The sequence below is a fragment of the Doryrhamphus excisus genome, chromosome 2, assembly GCF_030265055.1.
Source record: "Doryrhamphus excisus isolate RoL2022-K1 chromosome 2, RoL_Dexc_1.0, whole genome shotgun sequence".
NCBI classification, from domain to species: domain Eukaryota; kingdom Metazoa; phylum Chordata; class Actinopteri; order Syngnathiformes; family Syngnathidae; genus Doryrhamphus; species Doryrhamphus excisus.
This window is the reverse complement of record NC_080467.1, coordinates 31,001,068-31,021,987: the sequence shown is the minus strand read 5'-3', so window position 1 is coordinate 31,021,987 and position 20,920 is coordinate 31,001,068. Positions and strand designations below refer to the sequence as shown.

The 20,920-nt window shown below is 36.4% G+C and overlaps 1 long non-coding RNA gene across 2 annotated transcripts in view; it reads left to right on the top strand.

Moving 5' to 3' along the window:
• The window catches only part of LOC131119106 (uncharacterized), a 103,569-nt gene extending 89,565 nt beyond the window's left edge, over positions 1 to 14,004 (top strand). For both annotated transcript variants that reach the window (XR_009126245.1, XR_009126239.1), the window contains one exon: positions 13,093 to 14,004. This is a non-coding gene — a long non-coding RNA (uncharacterized LOC131119106). The remainder of the gene's footprint in view (positions 1 to 13,092) is intronic.
• The last annotated feature ends 6,916 nt before the right edge of the window (positions 14,005 to 20,920 follow it).

Here is a 20,920-nt window from a genome sequence, read left to right as displayed (position 1 = left end):
TTATTATCATTATGTACATTATTATTGCCTTTATTAACATTATTATTATATACCTTATTATTGCCATTATTATCATTATATACCTTATTATACCGTTATTATCATGATCATGACATACCTTATTATTGCATTATTATCATGATATACCTTATTATTACCATTATTATCATTATCATGATATACCTTATTATTGTGGTTATTATCATGATATACCTTATTATTGCATTATTATCATGATATACCTTATTATTACCATTATTATCATTATCATGATATACCTTATTATTGTGGTTATTATCATGATATACCTTATTATTACCATTATTATCATTATCATGATATACCTTATTATTGTGGTTATTATCATGATATACCTTATTATTGTGGTTATTATCATGATATACCTTATTATTGTGGTTATTATCATGATATACCTTATTATTGCATTATTATCATGATATACCTTATTATTACCATTATTATCATTATCATGATATACCTTATTATTGCCATTATTATCATGATATACCTTATTATTGTGGTTATTATCATGATATACTTTATTATTGTGGTTATTATCATGATATACTTTATTATTGTGACTATTTCAACTCTAAATGTGAAATATCCAAATGGAAGCTCCTGATTTCGCGTCCTTAAATCCCGCCATGCCAAGTAGTCGATGTAAAGCTGTCGTGCATTCAGGCCTTAAAGACATTAACGAGGCCCCGCCCCTCCAAGATGTGCAAAGCTTCATTTGCAGCGTCCAGCTGAGCAGCCGCCGCTCCATCGTGCAGCTTTTTTTTTTTTTTTTTAATGGCAATGGTCTCGACGGGCGGCACGACGCCTCCCAGCCAAACTGTGCCGATTCCATCACCCAATCAGGATTCTAACCCGGAGCAAAAGCCTGATGAATTGGCCTGTTGCAGCGCTAATGTGTGTGTGTAGTCGGAACGTGCATGGCAAATGAGAAAAGATACACAAAAAAGATGCTCAGAAAAGGATGCTTCTGATTGGCCAGGATGCCAGAGCGGGCGGCGGTACTCCCCGACACCTTAAGAGCTGCACTGGACAATCACTTCATATTTGTTGGAGGGGGGGTGCAAAGTTTGTGACAAAAAATAAACAGCAAAAGTGGAAAAATTTGCTCTAATTTTGTTTTATAAAAAAAGCCAAATAAACCATTTTATGGGAAACAAACAAAACGAAAAAAATATTTTTTTTATTATTTTTGGGGAAAAGTGATAATTTTATTGGAATAAAGTCATAATACTACCAATGGAAATTTTATTAAAATGATTTAAGAAAGTTAAAATATTCTGAAAAATTAAAGAAAAAATTACAATAATGAAGTCAAAATATTGAAAGAATAATAATCTATTCTTTATTATTGTAAAATAATAATATTGAAAAAAATATTGAATATAAATAAATATATGTAAATATAAATAATATTGAAATAATAGATTAATATTCTTTCAATATTTTGACTTTATTATTGTAAAATTTCTCCAAATATTTTTGGAAGAATTGAAAGAATAGATTATTATTCTTTCAATATTTTGACTTTATTATTGTAAAATGGTTCCTTAATTTTTCCAAATATTTTTGGAAAAATTGAAAGAATAGATTATAATTATGTTAATATTTTGACTTTATTATTGTAAAATGTTTCTTAAATTTTTCCAGTTATTTTTGGAAGAATTGAAAGAATAGATTATAATTCTTTTAATATTTTGACTTTATTATTGTAAAATTTTTCCAAATATTTTTGGAAGAATTGAAATAATAGATTATTATTCTTTCAATATTTTGACTTTATTATTGTAAAATGGTTCCTTAATTTTTCCAAATATTTTTGGAAAAATTGAAAGAATAGATTATAATTCTTTTAATATTTTGACTTTATTATTGTAATATGTTTCTTTAATTTTTCCAAATATTTTGGAAGAATTGAAAGAATAGATTTTTATCCTTTCAATATTTTGACTTTATTATTGTAATTTTTTTCTTTATTTTTCCCCAATATTTTAATATATATTTATTAATATATATATATATATATATATAATATTTTTTTATTATTTATATATATTTTAGTGCATATTAGATTCAATTGAACATTAGCGATAAAAAATGTATTTTTTTATTTTTTAGCTGTAATATTATCAGAAATAAACACAACAGGAAGTTGTAATTTATGGAAAAATAGATCATTTTTAAAAAAAAGCTTAAATATTGCACGATTAAATTTGATTTGGCTTTAAAACGCTGACTTCCTTCCGCTGCTGCAGCCGAAACGTTTCGTGACACTTGACTGTCTTTGTAGCTTCTTTGATTGATTGATTGATTGATGTTGCACAGATTCTGCCTAGCAACAGCTGACCATGCAAACTAAAAAAAAAAAATCCAATGTGTGTCTTCTATCCAAGTTGTTGTTGTGTAGTTTTAAACTGAGTCACACACATTATTGTTATCTTTGCCTTTAATGTGATACATTTAAAGGAGAAGTGTGATTTTTTTTTATTAAAAAAAAAAGTTTTCAAACTAATGTTTACTTTAAAATGGACTTGAGCAACGTTATCGTTCCAGCACCTCCTCTTGCACGTGGGCCGTATCTGCCTCCGCCATGTTATTACTTCCTCTGCAATCACCATGGAAACAAAGCACTGCGTCCTCCTCACTGTGCTCCATCAACCCCGACGTACTCAGACACTTGTCGTGCATCACGTTGTGTGTGTGTGTGTTTGTGTGTGTTTGTGTGTGTGTTTGTGTGTCCAAACATTTTGTAGCCGGTATCACTTCCATAAAAATTAAAGAATGGGGATCCATTTTTGGTCTATTTTATACCTTATCGTCGGTACACTGTACGTCCATATACGATAAAGTATCTCATTTTTATGTTATAGCCGACAAAGCATTTTAGCGTAATATCTAATAATACAGCTTATGAAAAATATATTATTCTCATTCTACAATATGCCGAATGAAAAACGATACTAAATGAGCAGTGGGCTAAAAATGGCCCCCAAGGCCACACTTTGGACACCCTGGTATATATTATTTTTATGAAAATAATCATACAATCGCCAAAAAATGTTATGGTGTTGTTATTCGGTTTAATATTCTCAGCATATTACTTTCATTTTTCACGAGCTGAACTCAAAGATGCTAAACTTTTTACTCCGTCCAAAAGTTGCATGTCTGATTCATAACCAATCCACTATATGAAAATGATGATTGGCAGCAATAAAAGGCCACTCCAAGTTGTATTTGTATACAGTAATCCCTCATTTGATTGATTATGAGAAGTGAATGTTTGCCAAGCGGGATTCCTTACTAATAAATGTAATATTTTGTTAGTTAGAGCGCAGAAATCTTGTTTACCACCTTTTAAATAGCATTTTTAATATTTATTAGAGCCCTCTAGACATGAAATAACACCCCTATAGTCACCTTTGCACTCCTATTACCCAATATAGTAGACATAATAAGAGAAAATAAAACATATAAAACCTGTCTACTGTTTTTTTAACATCATTAGAGTCCTCTAGATATGCAATAACACCCCTATAGTCTCTTTAAACTTCAATTACCCAGTATAGAAGACATAATAACAGAAAACAAGACATACAAAACCTGTTTACTACTTTCTGAATATGGTTTTTACCATGATTAGAGTCCTCTAGAGATGAAATAACACCCCTATATTCTCTTTAACACTTCTATTACTCAGTATAGAAGACACAATAACAGAAAACAAGACATACAAAACCTGTTTATACTTTACGAATATGGTATTTAACATGATTAGAGTCCTCTAGATATGAAATAACACCCCTATAGTCTCTTTAACACTTCTATTACCCAGTATAGTAGACAAAATAACAGAAAACAAGACATACAAAACCTGTTTACTACTTCCTGAATATGGTGTTTAACATCATTAGAGTCCTCCAGATATGCAATAACAACCCTATAGTCTCTTTAACACTTCTATTACCCAGTATAGTAGACTTAACAACAGAAAACAAGACATTAAAAACCTGTTTACTACTTTCTGAGTATGTTTTTTTACCATGATTAGAGTCCTCTAGATATGCAATAACACCCCTATAGTCTCTTTAACACTTCTATTACCCAGTATACTTTCTAAATACAGTTTTTAACATTATTAGAGCCCTCTGAATATATTTTTACCATGATTAGAGCCCTCTAGATATGTAATAACACCCCTATAGTCTCTTTGACATTTCTATTACTAAGTAAACTTTCTAAATACAGTTTTAAACATTATTAGAGCCCTCTGAATATATTTTTTACCATGATTAGAGCCCTCTAGATATGCTATAACACCCCTATAGTCTCTTTAAACTTCTATTACCCAATATACTTTTTTAAATTCAGTTTTTAACATTATTAGAGACTTCTGAATATGTTTTTTACAGTGATTAGAGTCCTCTAGATATGCAATAACACCCCTATAGTCTCTCTTGAACATTCCTGTTACAGAGTATACTTTCTAAATACAGCTTTTAACATTATTAGAGACTTCTGAATATGTTTTTACAGTGATTAGAGCCCTCTAGATATGCAGTAACACCCCTATAGTCTCTTTAACATTTCTATTACCAAGTATACTTTCTAAATACAGTCTTAAACATTATTAGAGCCCTCTGAATATGTTTTTTTAACCATGATTAGAGCCCTCTAGATATGTAATAACACACCTATAATCTCTTTGACATTTCTATTACCCAATATACTTTCTAAATACAGTTTTTAACATTATCAAAGACTTCTGAATATGTTTTTTTTACAGTGATTAGAGTCCTGTAGATATGCAATAACACCCCTATAGTGTCTTTAACACTGCTATTCTCCTGTATAGTGGACATAATAACAGAAAACAAGACATACAAAACCTGTTTACTACTTTCTAAATACAGTTTTTAACATGATTAGAGTCCTCTAGATATACAATAACACCCCTATAGTCTCTGTAACACTTCTAATACCCAGTATAGTAGACATAACCACAGAAAACAAGACATTAAAAACCTGTTTACTACTTCCTGAATATGGTGTTTAACATTAGAGTCCTCTAGATATGTAATAACACCCCTATAGTCTCTCTTTAACATTTCTATTACTCAGTGTACTTTCTGAATACAGTTTTTAACATTATTAGAGCCCTCTGAATATGTTTTTACAGTGATTAGAGCCCTCTAGATATGCAATAACACCCCTATAGTCTCTTTGACATTTCTATTACCCAGTATACTTTCTAAATGCAGTTTTTAACATTATTAGAGCCCTCTAAATATGTTTTTTTTACCATGATTAGAGCCCTCTAGATATGCAATAACACCCCTATATTCTCTTTAACACTTCTATTACTCAGTATAGTAGACATAATAACAGAAAACAAGACATACAAAACCTGTTTACTACTTTCTAAATACAGTTTTTTAACATGATTAGAGTCCTCTAGATATGCAATAACACCCCTATAGTCTCTTAAACACTTTTATTACACAGTATTTTATTAATAGTGGAGTGAATCCGAGCATGACTTTATGAATGAATATATATTTTTTTGAGGGTGAAGACCAAGAGTGTCTGTTATATTTTTCAAGGCGTGGCCAAGCACCCCCCCCCCCCCCCCTTGTACACACCACACGTACAATAACAAACATCGTAATTAACAATTAGCGTTCGCGAGGCGGGTCAAAGCAGCAGAGGCACGCGGGCTGTGAAGACGGCAACAGGAAGCGGAGGAGATTAGAGAACGGCGAGAAGAACATCGGCCTTGTGAAACGTGTCCGTCAGGAGGAACGTGAGCGGAGGAGTTGAGAAGCTACTTAGAGCTGAGCTACGCCACTTAGGCCCAATTAGAATGCATATTTTAAGTGGAGTTAAACCTGCTGAAATATTCATGATGTACCCCCCCCAATCCCCCCCCCCCCCCTTCAAAGTGTGTGTGTAGTGTAAGATGAGGTGTGGTGGTGGGACCGGCCTCAGGGGGGCGCCATGATCCCACCGAGCGTGGATGAGGAGATGTGGAGGATGAGAGAGGAGGAGGCAGGTGTGACGGCCACAAAGATGAGAAGCCGGGGTCACGGCGCTGTGATCGGCGGTCATCTGTGATAGCGACCCCCGCGCCGCCCGTCCCGCCCGCCCCGCCGACCGGAACATAACGAGAGAACGGGACGCACGGAACCTTCCTGTCGTGGAAGGAAGACATTTAGTACTTTGATCTGCGATGGAGTCGCTGGGGTTCCAGGAAATACGTCACGTTTAAACCGATTCTGCTTTTTCATGCATTTTGGCGTAGATGACTTAAACAAAAGTATTAGGACACAACATCGACTCAATCAAAGGTTGGAGTCAGTATCGCTGAATCGTCATTCTTTATCTTAACTGCACATTTTGGACAATCTTTACTTAGGGAACACTTCTTCATGGAAGAGAACAATGTTCACCCAAAAGAGCAAAGACACTTTGTCATTCCTTGGTGAAGCCACACATAAGAGTACATACACAGTTTGGGATCACTTGCAAATTTCTTAGTTTTCCAAAAAAAATAAACAAATTTTCATGCATTTCACAAACAAATTTTTTCCATTTCACAAAATTTTTTAATCAATTTCACAAACAATGAAAATGAATCACATGATTTTCACAGAAGGATCTAAGCTAATAGATGATTTAAAAAGCCATCTAAAAATCTAAACTAAAATCTCTTACCATGCTGTTAACTACTCCCTTCAGAGAGCAGCACAAACTGGGTCTAACAAGGACACAAAAACGTTGCACAAATATCTGAGAGTGTGTTGCATGAAAACACATTTTCATGCATTTCACAAACATTTTTTTCATTTCACAAACAATTTTTATCAATTTCCCAAACAATGAAAATGAATGAGATGATTTTCAAAGAAGGATGTACAGTAAACCTCGGATATATCGGACTCGGATATATCGGAAATTCGCTCACAACGGACAGATAAAAAATAACCGATTTTTCTGAAATGCATTTCCAATAAAAATTCATTGCATATATCGGATTTTTTCGCCTATTTCGGACAAAATCTCCAGTCCCGTTCCAATGCATTTCCATTAAATTTCCCTCGCATATATCGGATGGCCGCATCGTGGCGCTCCGATTCGCCGGATCGTGACAGGCTGCTATACGACGTCATTTGCAGCGTTTGCAGCGTTGCCTGCGCATCCAGGTACATTGGAAACATAGTCAAGGAAGTGCCTTTTTATAACGGATAAAATCCCATTTACGCATATACCGGATATAAATCCGATATATGCGTAAAACAGACATTTTCCGGTATACGCATATAACGTATTTCGCTTATATCGGACAAAACCAGTGGGAACAATTGAATCCGATATATCCGAGGTTTACTGTACATTTTTGCATAGAGGCCTACTATCAACAACTGTCAGTCCTCTGCATCAATCTCCTGGTATGGCTGCTAATCCAAGTTCATCATTTTATAAGGCTAATAGATGATTAATAAACCCATTTAAAAATCTAAACCAAAACTAAAATCTCTTACCATGCTGTTAACTACTCCCTTCAGAGAGCAGCACAAACTGGGTCTAACAAGGACACAAAAACGCTGCGCAAATATCTTAGAGTGTGTAGTTTAAGACAAAGACGCCTCACAGGTCGTCACCTGGCAGCTGTACTAAATAGTAGCCGTGAAAAAACACCAGTGTCGGTATCAACAGTGAAGCGGCCACTTCAGGATGCCGGAATTCCAAGAACTGGACTGCCAAGAAAAAGCCATTTCTCAGACTGAACAAAAACATTCCCAAATCATCCCAAATTCATGTTATTTTGCGTCACAACACAATCACAGGGCACATATAGACAAACAACCATTCACACTCACATTCATACCTATGGACAATTTGGAGTCGCTAATTAACCTAGCATGTTTTTGGAATATGGGAAGAAACCGGAGTACTCGGAGAACAGCCAACACCAAACATCATATCACAAAATAACCTAAGATGAGGATTGCTATGGTGTGCTGTGATCTATGAATAAATAATGTAAGGCCAAAGTCTCTGAGCAGTCACGAATCTCCTGCATTCTCCTGCTTGAAGGTTTGATGGGTTCGCTGACCTTTGTGTCAGGTGGACTCCGGGCCAGCCCGGACGAGGGTGAGGTCACGGCCCAGATGGCAAACCTGCGTCCTTCAGGAGAACTTGTCAAGGTTTCTTCCTGTAAAAATGACTTTTCTTCTACAGAAAGACACACTGCACATCTTCAGAAATATAACAGCAGGAAATCCTGATTATTATTGTTTTGTTTGTTTTTTAAATATATTTCATTTATTTACCTCACCAAATAGATAATAAAATCATAAATCAAATCATGCAGTACGTACAGTCAAACACATTGTTTACAGTGTTTGGAGCTGGCAATAATATTTCACATATTTATGTAGAAGAAATATGTCCCAACATATAATAGCACCAGCAACTTTTACGCCGAGCTGAGCAAAGGAATTGCTAAAATGCTAACAATTAGCCTATGCTACAAGCTAACAAGAGAGCACCAATACCAAAAGGGCTATGCACAATCTGTAATAATTTTCATCCCATATTAATGTATGCAATTTAATAAAAGGATAATGACTAAAATATTAACATGCTAACAATTAGCATGCTAAGATAGTATTAAGATAAGTATGAGATTAGTATTAAAATACTAAAAGCGCAAAGGACAATCTTTAGTAATTTTATGTCATGCCATATTGTATACAATTTCATAAAAGATTAGCTAAAATGCTAACATGCTAACAATTTACATGCTAAATGCAACAAGATAGTACTAAGTAAGTGCTCAAATTGTTTTATAGTAATCCCATGCCATATAAACCCATGTATAATGTAATGTAATGTAAGAGGACAATGATGGCTTAAATGCTAACATGCTAACAGTTATCATGCTAAATGCAGCAAGATAGTACTAAGTAAGTGCTCAAATTGTTTTATAGCGATCCCATTCCGTGTAAACCCATGTAATGTAATGTAATGTAAGAGGACAATTATAGCTTAAATGCTAACATGCTAACAGTTATCATGCTAAATGCAACAAGATAGTACTAAGTAAGTGCTCAAATTGTTTTATAGTGATCCCATGCCGTGTAAACCCATGTAATGTAATGTAAGAGGACAATGATAGCTTAAATGCTAACATGCTAACAGTTATCATGCTAAATTCAGCAGGATAGTACTAAGTAAGTGCTCAAATTGTTTTATAGTGATTCCATGTCGTGTAACCCATGTAATATAATGTAATTAAAGAGGACAATGATGGGTTAAATGCTAACATGCTAACGGTTATCATGCTAAATGGAGCAAGACAGTACTAAGTAAGTGCTCAAATTGTTTTATAGTAATTCCATGTCGTGTAAACCCATGTAATGTAATGTAATGTAAGAGGACAATGATGGCTTAAATGCTAGCATGCTAACAGTTATCATGCTAAATGCAAAACGATAGTACTAAGTATGTGCTCAAATTGTTTTATAGTGATCCCATGCCGTGTAAACCCATGTAATGTAATGTAAGAGGACAATGATGACTTCAATGCTAACATGCTAACAGTTATCATGCTAAAATCCAGCAAGATAGCAAAAGTGCCAAAAGTACCAAAAGTGCTTAGGCAGTTCTATATTGGTTTTACACCATACCATGTAAACTCATGCAATGTATATTATGAGGATGACCGATAAAATGCTAACAGTTAGCATGGCAACACCTAACATCCTTGAACATTCACACATCTGATGATTGACAGCGTATAAAGGGAGTGCACTGAGGAAGCTGTGAAGATCTAATAGTACTTTCAAGCCACTGACTCCGAATCAGCCGCATCACATCCCAGTGACCGCATTAGCAGAGCAGTCTTAGCATCCTGTGTCTCAGCAGGAAGCTAATTTCAGCCGCTTCACACGGGCGACCAGGTGATGTGCATTCATCGAGGAGGCCATGTAGCAACGGAGAACAGGCTACAACAAAACACAGAGGTGCCGCTCGCCGTCATGGCGACGGCGTCTGCAGAGGTGATAATGTGGCGCCATACATATTCATGGTGCTTGACTGCCGTGTGACTAATTCACCTCAGCCATGCTGCCGAGCAAACACGCCGCTGACGCCATCCGGGGGGTCAGAACGGAGCATGCTGGGACATTTTTATTAACTTTTGGGCTGCACGCAGGATAAATGAACTGTGCTGTGTTCATCCATTCGGCTCATTTGAAGCAGTCGGTGTGTGGAACATATTTTACTTTACGAAGCTCTCGTTCTCTTCTTGGTAGCTCCAAGTTGCCTTCATCATTCCTATCAATGGGTCGGTCCAAATCGGACAAAAATGGAAACAATTAATGTATAGTTTTACATGCAGAACGCATTTGAAAAGGCATATAAAATGGGTGAATGGGCATTTATGATTGAACTGTTTTATTTTTATTAAAGACTCAGTGAGGAGAGACGAGTCGGCAACCAGAATTCAGATCCAAGGACTTTCACTTGTATAAGACTTATCTATCTTTATGGTACGCAACTGTGGGTTTGGTATGTCGCCCAAGGATACTTTGATATGGTTACGGAAGGCTTGGGGATCGAACTTGTACCCTTCAGGCCGGTAGACAACCACTCTACCACTTCAGCTAAGTCGCTATTGTAACACCTTGTACTTTGTGATCAATATTCGGGCAAACCGATTCGTTTTTGTAACATTCTCACTTGGGTTTCCCAAATCTGTTATCATAAATGCTAACATGCTAACAGTTTAAATGTTTTATTGTGATCCCATGTCATGTAAACCCATGTAATGTAATAAAAGAGGACAATGATGACTTAAATGCTAACATGCTAACAGTTATCAGGCTAAAATCCAGCAAGATAGCAAAAGTGCCAAAAGTACCAAAAGTGCTCAGGCAGTACTATATTGGTTTTACACCATACCAATGACGACTTAAATGCTAACATGCTAACAGTTATCATACTAAATGCAGCAAGATAGTACTAAGTAAGTGCTCAAATTGTTTTATAGTGATCCCATGCTGTGTAAACCCATGTGATATAACTTAAGAGGAAAATGATGGCTTAAATGCTAACATGCTAACAGTTTACATGCTAAATGCAGCAAAATAGTACTACGTAAGTGCTCAAATTGTTTTATAGATATCCCATGCCGTGTAAACTCATGTAATCTAATGTAATGTAAGAGGACAATGATGGCTTAAATGCTAGCATGCTAACAGTTATCATGCTAAATGCAGCAAGATAGTACTCAGTACGTATGTGCTCAAATTGTTTTATAGTGATCCCATGCCATGTAAACCCATGTAATGTAATGTAATGTAAGAGGACAATGATGGCTTAAATGCTAGCATGCTAACAGTTTACATGCTAAATGCAGCAAGATAGTACTAAGTATGTGCTCAAATTGTTTTATAGTGACCCCATGCCGTGTAAACCCATGTGATGTAACGTAAGAGGACAATGATGGCTTAAATGCTAACATGCTAACAGTTTACATGCTAAATGCAACAAGATAATACTAAATATAGTACTAAGTATGTGCTCAAATTGTTTTATATTGATCCCATGCTGTGTAAACCCATGTGATGTAACATAAGAGGACAATGATGACTTAAATGCTAGCATGCTAACAGTTTACATGCTAAATACAACAAGATAGTACTAAGTATGTGCTCAAATTGTTTTATAGTGATCCCATGTCGTGCAAAACCATGTGATGTAACGTAAGAGGAAAATGATGGCTTAAATGCTAACATGCTAACAGTTTACATGCTAAATGCAACAAGATAGTACTAAATATAGTACTAAGTATGTGCTCAAATTGTTTTATAATGATCACATGCCGTGTAAACCCATGTGATGTAACGTAAGAGGACAATGATGGCTTAAATGCTAGCATGCTAACAGTTATCATGCTAAATGCAAAACGATAGTACTAAGTATATGCTCAAATTGTTTTATAGTGATCCCATGCCGTGTAAGCCCATGTGATGTAACATAAGAGGACAATGATGGCTTAAATGCTAGCATGCTAACAGTTATCATGCTAAAATCCAGCAAGATAGCAAAAGTACCAAAAGTGCTTAGGCAGTTCTATATTGGTTTTATCCCATACCATGTAAACACATGTAATGTATATTATGAGGATGACCGATAAAATGCTAACAGTTAGCATGCTAAGATCCTTGAACATTCACAATTTGAACATTATTATACTTTATTAATACGACAAGATTCAACATACCGAAGGCTAATTTACAAGTAATATTCTATAAGAATTTTGGCAAAAACTTTATTTGAAAAGAGAATCATACAAACAAAACCGAGGTTTGACTGTGGTTAAAATCCCGACCTGATGCTCATTTAAAGTCAGATGGAGGTTCGGCTAAAGTAGTTTGTCGGAGATCAAAAAGGAAAGGAAGGAAAGGACGCCGCCACAATTGAAGTCTTGTTCCATCGTCTCCGAGTACAAACACATTTAAATGCATCGGCTTCATCGCAAACATGCACATTGAAGCGAAGTAATCGAGGAGCAGATTGACAATCTGAAAGCCATTTCACCTCTGCCGTCTTCACGTGTGTTTTTTAAAGACTCAATTACCCGGCCGGCCTTTTTGACCGCACATGCCCAGAGCTCCATTCATCTGGTTCAGGCTTGAGAGGGCTCGGGATCAATACTCAACTGGCCGGGATCGCTCGTCTCCATCGAGCCTAACCGGGCAGCGTCAACGATCGTCTGGTGGAGGCCCAAATCATCTCAGTGAGGTCCAACTACCTGCAGAACTTCAAAAAAAAAAAAAAAAACGGTCTCAGAGTCAAAGCAGAATAACAAAATATCACCGTGGTCGATTTGGGTTTTGATCCATTTGAGTCTAAATCTTTCTATCGCGTTAATAGAAACATTCAAATATGAATCGTGTCTGAAAAGAATGCAAATCATCTTCCTCTAAGTGTTTACCGGCGCTGCGTTTAGGTGAATGGAACATAATTCATGTTTGTTTCTCGCAGGGAAGCATCAGGAGGGTGCTTGTTCGCCAGATGTGCTCCTCAAGTCAAGTGGTACAACATCTTCATGTTGTGAGGAAAAAAAGGCTGGCTTGCAAAACTACATTAAAGGCCGTTGGCATCGAACCTGAGGAACGTGAGTGCAGAAGCTGGTCATTTTCTTGCAACAAATCGGGATTTATGATTTTGGTATGTTTATCATGTTTATGCAGTACTTTGGTACTTACAGTATACCGTTGGGTTGGACCATTTAGAGAGACAATTTAGATTCACAATTTCATACTTTCTAGAACTGGAAACATTATTAAATTCAAATATTCAAACATTTGGACACTCCCGATTTCCTCTGTTTGGACCAGTCCGGATACAAACAATTGCAATGCCAGTGCCGGAGAGAACGGTCAGCCCACCAACCAAGGTTTGGCAAAGTCAAAGCGGTCTCTAATACGAAGAATTTGTCCCCTCCCAATGTACTTGGTTGCAAGGTTCCTCTGTTTGGACCAGTCCGGATACAAACAATTGCAATGCCAGTGCCGGAGAGAACGGTCAGCCCCCCAACCAAGGTTTGGCAAAGTCAAAGCGGTCTCTAATATGAAGAACTTGTCCCCTCCCAATGTACTTGGTTGCAAGGTTCCTCTGTTTGGACCAGTCCAGACACAAACAATTGCAATGCCAGTGCCGGAGACCAACGGTCAGCCCACCAACCAAGGTTTGGCAAAGTCAAAGCGGTCTTGGTTGCTAGGTTCCTCTGTTTGGATCAGCCCAGATTCAAGCAATTGCAATGCCGGCGCTGGAGAGAACGGTCAGTCCACCAACCAAGGTTTGGCAAAGTCAAAGCGGTCTCTAATATGAAGAATTTGTTCCCTCCCAAAGTACTTGGTTGCTTGGTTCCTCTGTTTGGATCAGTCCAGATTCAAGCAATTACAATATGGGCGCTGGAGATTATGGTGAGCCCCCCAACCAATGATTCAAACCTTCAAACATTTGGACACTCCCAATTTCCTCTGTTTGGACCGGTCCGGATACAAACAATTGCAATGCCAGTGCCGGAGAGAACGGTCAGCCCACCAACCAAGGTTTGGCAAAGTCAAAGCGGTCTTGGTTGCTAGGTTCCTTTGTTTGGATCAGCCCAGATTCAAGCAATTGCAATGCTGGCGCTGGAGACCATGGTCAGCCCCCCCAACCAATGGTTCAAACATTTGGACACTCCCGATTTCCTTTGTTTGGACCGGTCCGGATATAAACAATTGCAATGCCAGTGCCGAAGAAAACGGTCAGCCCACCAACCAAGGTTTGACAAAGTCAAAGCGGTCTTGGTTGCTAGGTTCCTCTGTTTGGATCAGCCCAGATTCAAGCAATTGCAATACCGGCGCTGGAGACCATGGTCATCCCACCAATCAAGGTTTGGCAAAGTCAAAGCGGTCTCTAATATGAAGAATTTGTCCCCTACCAATGTACTTGGTTGTTAGGTTCTTCTGTTTGGATCAGCCCAGAGTCAAGCAATTGCAATACCGGCGCTGGAGACCATGGTCAGCCCCCCCAACCAATTGTTCAAACATTTGGACACTCCCGATTTCCTCTGTTTGGACCGGTCCAGACACAAACAATTGCAATGCCAGTGCTGGAGAGAATGGTCAGTCCACCAACCAAGGTTTGGCAAAGTCAATGCGGTCTTGGTTGTTAGGTTCCTCTGTTTGGATCAGCCCAGATTCAAGCAATTGCAATGCTGCCGCTGGAGACCATGGTCGATCCCCATAAGGAACATGGTGCCATTGTGAATATCCACAAGACTGTGGGAAAATATGTCATTCCCAACACCTTGATGTCGGGTTAAGGACATTTCCTGGAAAGCACCGTTGAACGCTGTTGACTGTGTGCCGGAGCTACCGCACCCCACCTCGGATAGCCCCCATTTCTCCCCGCCTCCGGCGCATTCAGCAGCTAACCAGGTTACGGCACAATCGGATTATCAATTTCTGGGGCTAAGTTGAAATCTACAGATTGCGGGCAGAAGCGAGAGTGACGGGCTAAGGAGTGTGCTGTCAGGACAGATTGATGGAGCTGCTCATTGCCGGCGACATGGGGCCCATTTATAAAAGCGTAATTGGCGCTGTGATATCGACAGTCTTCCTGCTTCGACCGTAACCCCTACCGCCCTCCTCCCCGGCGCGCCACGCCGTCAGTAGGCGGCGTAATGGCTTCTTCTTGTCCGAGAGCGGCGTTTTGCAAATCAAACTGTTGATTTTTCCTTCTCCTTGCCCAGAGTTCCCTCAACTGCTTGTTAGCGGCGCGCAGCTGAGCGCCTCATTGTGTTCAACGTTGGGGGGGGGGGGGGGGGGGGCAGACAAATAGCACGCAAACACTTACTGTCCAGGCCTGCAGACGTAAGGCACGTACTGAAACATCCGAAACAATCTATTGATTCTATAATACCGTCACATTATTATGGCACCGTATTCTTCATTTTTACAGCAATTGTTTATTCAAGTCAGAGTTTTTTGGAGTTTTTGTCTTCCAAAAAACAACAGCAAAAATGTAAAAAATGCAGTAATTTTACAAGAATAAAGTCAAAATATTAAAAAAAATATATAACATAATATAACGAGAAAAAGTCGTAATTTTACAAGAATAAAATTGTGACATTTATGACAAAAATAATGTAATTTTTACAGCAATTGTTTATTCAAGTCAGAGTTTTTTGGAGTTTTCGTCTTCCAAAAAACAACAGCAAAAATGTAAAAATTGCAGTAATTTTACAAGAATAAAGTCAAAATATTAACAAAAAAAAACTGTAATATAACGAGAAAACATCGTAATTTTACGGGACTAAAAATGTGACATTTATGACAAAAATAATGTAATTTTTACAGCAATTGTTTATTCAAGTCAGAGTTTTTTGGAGTTTTTGTCTTCCAAAAAACAACAGCAAAAATGTAAAAAATGCAGTAATTTTACAAGAATAAAGTCAAAATATAAAAAAAAATATATAACATAATATAACGAGAAAAAGTCGTAATTTTACAAGAATAAAATTGTGACATTTATGACAAAAATAATGTAATTTTTACAGCAATTGTTTATTCAAGTCAGAGTTTTTTGGGAGTTTTCTTCTTCCAAAAAACAACAGCAAAAATTTAAAAATTGCAGTAATTTTACAAAAATAAAGTCAAAATATTAACAAAAAAAACTGTAATATAATGAGAAAAAGTTGTAATTTTACCAGACTAAAATTGTGACATTTATGACAAAAATAATGTAATTTTTAAAGCAATTGTTTATTTAAGTCAGAGTTTTTTGGAGTTTTCGTCTTCCAAAAAACAACAGCAAAAATTTAAAAACTGCAGTAATTTTACTAGAATAAAGTCAAAATATTAACAAAAAAAACTGTAATATAACGAGAAAACATCGTAATTTTACGGGACTAAAAATGTGACATTTATGACAAAAATAATATAATTTTTACAGCAATTGTTTATTCAAGTCAGAGTTTTTTGGAGTTTTTGTCTTCCAAAAAACAACAGCAAAAATTTAAAAACTGCAGTAATTTTACAGGAATAAAGTCAAAATATTAACAAAAAAAACTGTAATATAACGAGAAAAAGTTGTAATTTTACAAGAATAAAATTGTGACATTTATGACAAAAATAATGTAATTTTTACAGCAATTGTTTATTCAAGTCAGAGTTTTTTGGAGATTTCTCTTCCAAAAAACAACAGCAAAAATGTAAAAACTGCAGTAATTGTACAAGAATAAAGTCAAAATATTAACAAAAAAAACTGTAATATAACGAGAAAAAGTCGTAATTTTATGAGGCTAAAATTTTGACATTTATGACAAAAATAATGTAATTTTTACAGCAATTGTTTATTCAAGTCAGAGTTTTTTGGAGTTTTCGTCTTCCAAAAAACAACAGCAAAAATGTAAAAACTGCAGTAATTTAACAAGAATAAAGTCAAAATATTAATTAAAAAAACTGTAATATAACAAGAAAAAGTCATAATTTTCCGAGACAAAAATTGTGACATTTATGACAAAAATAATGTAATTTTTACAGCAATTGTTTGTTCAAGTCAGAGTTTTTTGGACATTTCTCTTCAGTAATTAAAAAAAAACTGCAGTAATTTAACAAGAATAAAGTCAAAATATTAACAAAAAAAACTGTAATATGACAAGAAATAGTCATAATTTTACAAGAATAGAATTGTGACATTTATGACGAAAAATAATGTCTATTTAACAGCATAAAATAAAAATATTAAAGAAGTAAGGTTTTAAATGTCATAATATTATAAAAACATACAATGAGTTATAATAATACAAGAATAATGGGACTAAATTAGGGGTGGGTAAACTGCGGCCCCGGGGGCCACATTCGGCCCACCAGACGTTTGAGTATTTTATGAAAAGTCGCCAGGCTTTGTATGGATTAAAATAGACATTTTGATGATTATGACTCTCGAAACATCTCGAAAACATCAGTGGCGGTGCTTTGATGAACGGCGAGGTTCTTGTGTCTGATATCGACATGGATGGCGTGACTCACTCACTTTTTGCTGGAATTATCTTCTCAATATTTGCCAGAACAATACAAAAAAAAAAAAATCTAAATCACATCCAACCCAGACAGTCAACAGCGAAAAAAATAAAACATAAAAAAAAACAACCCTCGGAATTTCCGATTGATTTTCATGAAGTTCAAGTGTGATTTTTCTTTGTTGTACGTCGCCGACGAGCCGCTCGCCAATCAAAGACACCGAAGAGAGAGGAAAAGACGCTCGGTGAAAGAAGTCTGACGACAGGGAGCTCGGCTTGACAGACTCATTTCTGAGCCGTCACGGCGGCGAGGACGGAGGCCAAGGTGGCGAGAGCGGCTTCTGCTTTTGTCTCCCCTCATTTCCCGGGAAAAAGAGCAAAAACAGCGGGAGAGCGATCGTCCCGGCCGCTCGGCCATTAACTGCAAGCTGATTGCTTTGTGCAAAAGGTGCCTGAAGAGCGAGGGGAAGGAAATTAGAGAATAATGGGAGGGAGTAATGAAAGACGATGAAAAGTGGCAGCCTGGCTCGGCTGGTAAAGTTGAAAGAAAAAGAAAAGACGGAGAGGCAGAGAAGGAATAAATGAGAAGAGTCACTGGAGGACTAAGCCGCAGCAGAGAGGCCAAATGTAGTCCACTTTTTCGAATATTTATCTCGTCTTCACCGCCAATTACAGGTCACTGATTGAAGGTACAGTCAGGTGGAGTGAGACGCTCTCTCTCACGAGGGATCTTTGAAGTAAAATCTACTTTATTTTATTCAATAGACTTTACACTACCGCTCCAAAGTTTGGGATCGGTCTGAGATACCGATTTTTCATGGAGTCCAGCATCCGCTTCACTGTTGATACTGACACTGGTGATTGACGGCTACTATTTAGTGCGGCTGCCAGGTGACGACCTGTGAGGCGTCTTTGTCTTAAACTACACACTCTCAGATATTTGTGCGGCGTTTTTCTGTCCTTGTTAGACCCAGTTTGTGTTGATCTCTGAAGGGAGTAGTTAACAGCATGGTAAGAGATTTTAGTTTTGGTTTTAGTTCATCTATTAGCCTTATAAAATGATGAACTTGGATTAGCAGCCATACCAGGAGATTGATGCAGAGGACTGACAGTTGTTGATAGTAGGCCTCTATGCAAAAAATCATCTCGTTCATTTTCATTGTTTGGGAAATGGATACAAATGTTTGTGAAATGGATAAAATTGTTTGTGAAATGCATGAAAATGTGTTTTTCTTTTGAAAACACACTCTCAGATATGTCTTCTTGCACAGTTGTGCAGCGTTTTTCTGTCCTTGTTAGACCCAGTTTGTGCTGCTCTCTGAAGGGAGTAGTTAACAGCATGGTAAGAGATTTTAGTTTTCGTTTAGATTTTTTAAATGGGTTTATTAATAATCTATTAGCCTTATAAAATGATGAACTCGGATTAGCAGCCATACCAGGAGATTGATGCAGAGGACTGACAGTTGTTGATAGTAGGCCTCTATGCAAAAATGTACATCCTTCTTTCAAAATCATATCATTCATATCAGACCTGTGAGGCGTCTTTTGTCTTAAACTACACACTCTCAGATATTTGTGCAGCGTTTTTGTGTCCTTGTTAGACCCAGTTTGTGCTGCTGTCTGAAGGGAGTAGTTAACAGCATGGTAAGAGATTTTAGTTTTAATTTAGATTTTTAATTGTCATTCATTTTCATTGTTTGTGAAATGCATGAATTATTTTTCTTTGGATCCCAAACTTTTGTATATAAGAAACATTTTGTGGCGTTACGAGAAGAAGCAGGTTGATGATGAACGATGATTATTTTCCTTCTCTGTTGGTCATGCTTCCAGTTTGACTCTTGCGGTTATTAATACGGTTGTTGTCGTTTTGGACCAAGCAGGTTGGCGTCTGCATTTTCACCCTGGCAACGCCACCTTACATCATCAGGCATCCTGCGAGGCGCCAGCCCTCCATTGCACCACATTAACTTGAGAGGAATCTGCCACATGGTACAGTATCTAATTGCTGCAGGCGTTTGCCATTATTATCTTTCTCTGTGCAACCCCCCCCATCCCCCCCCAACCCCACAGTACCGTCTAATCCTCTGTGTTATTGTCGGCACATTTTCATTATCTTTGAGAGACTCGGCGCTCGGTGCGCTTTGATGAGTTTATGAACAGTGGCACCTCTAATCCGAGCCAAGATGCTCTTGAGAGCGCACATCAGAGCGCCGGCAGCCAGGGGACGAGCTGATGCAATTTTACATTTGTAATAATAATCTGGGAAGCCTTTAATGCGATTCAAACAAAGCCTTGTCAAAAATAATATGGCGGAGTTTATATGAGGTGAGGGAGTGCTGATGGAGATGCCGCTGCTTTGGAGGGATTTGTTGTTGCCTTGTGCACAAATGGATTTCTCATTACAGGCGAGGCAGCCGCGTGTCCTCTGCTCTTGTAATAACGCGGTGAAATGCCGCGTGACCCCTCGCCTCCTCGCCCGGGCCCTGCGAGAGCCGTCTGAGCGTTGGCTGCAATTAGGCCCGCGCTTGGAACATACGTATTAGCACTCCAGTGTAGCGCAGCTTCCTGCTTCATGCGACTCAAAGGCTTTTTTTTTTTCAATCCAATCAACTTTATTTATATAGCACATTTTATAAACAGTTTTTTTTATAAAAGTGCTGCACAGACTAGTAAAATAAATTCTAATAAATTATATATAATAATAATAATATAATAATATTAATATTATTTTTATTATTAATATTATTATTATTGTTATTATTATATTAACAATATAATAATATTTATTATTATTATTATTATTATTATTATTATTATTATTATTATTATTATTATTATTATTATTATTATTATTATTATTATTATTATTATTATTATTGTTGTTGTTGTTGTTGTTGTTGTTGTTGTTGTTGTTGTTGTTGTTATTATATAATTTATAATTATAAATATAAATATCATATGAATAAATACATATAAATAATAACAAATAATTATAAATAAAAATAATTTATACTATAAATAAAGGTACTAATTGAATTTAATCCAAAACTAAAAGATCAAATAAGAAACAAAATAGTAAAACAGATATTAAAATATTCAAAACATGAAGCAAAGCAATAAAAGTATAATAAATAACACCAATTGTTTCCAAAGTGCTGCACAGACTAGTAAAATAAAAGTAAAAATGATGATAATAATAATAATATAATAATAATATTAATAATTATTATACATATAATAAAAATAAATAAATGTAATAATTATAAATAATTATAAATCATAATAATTTATACAATA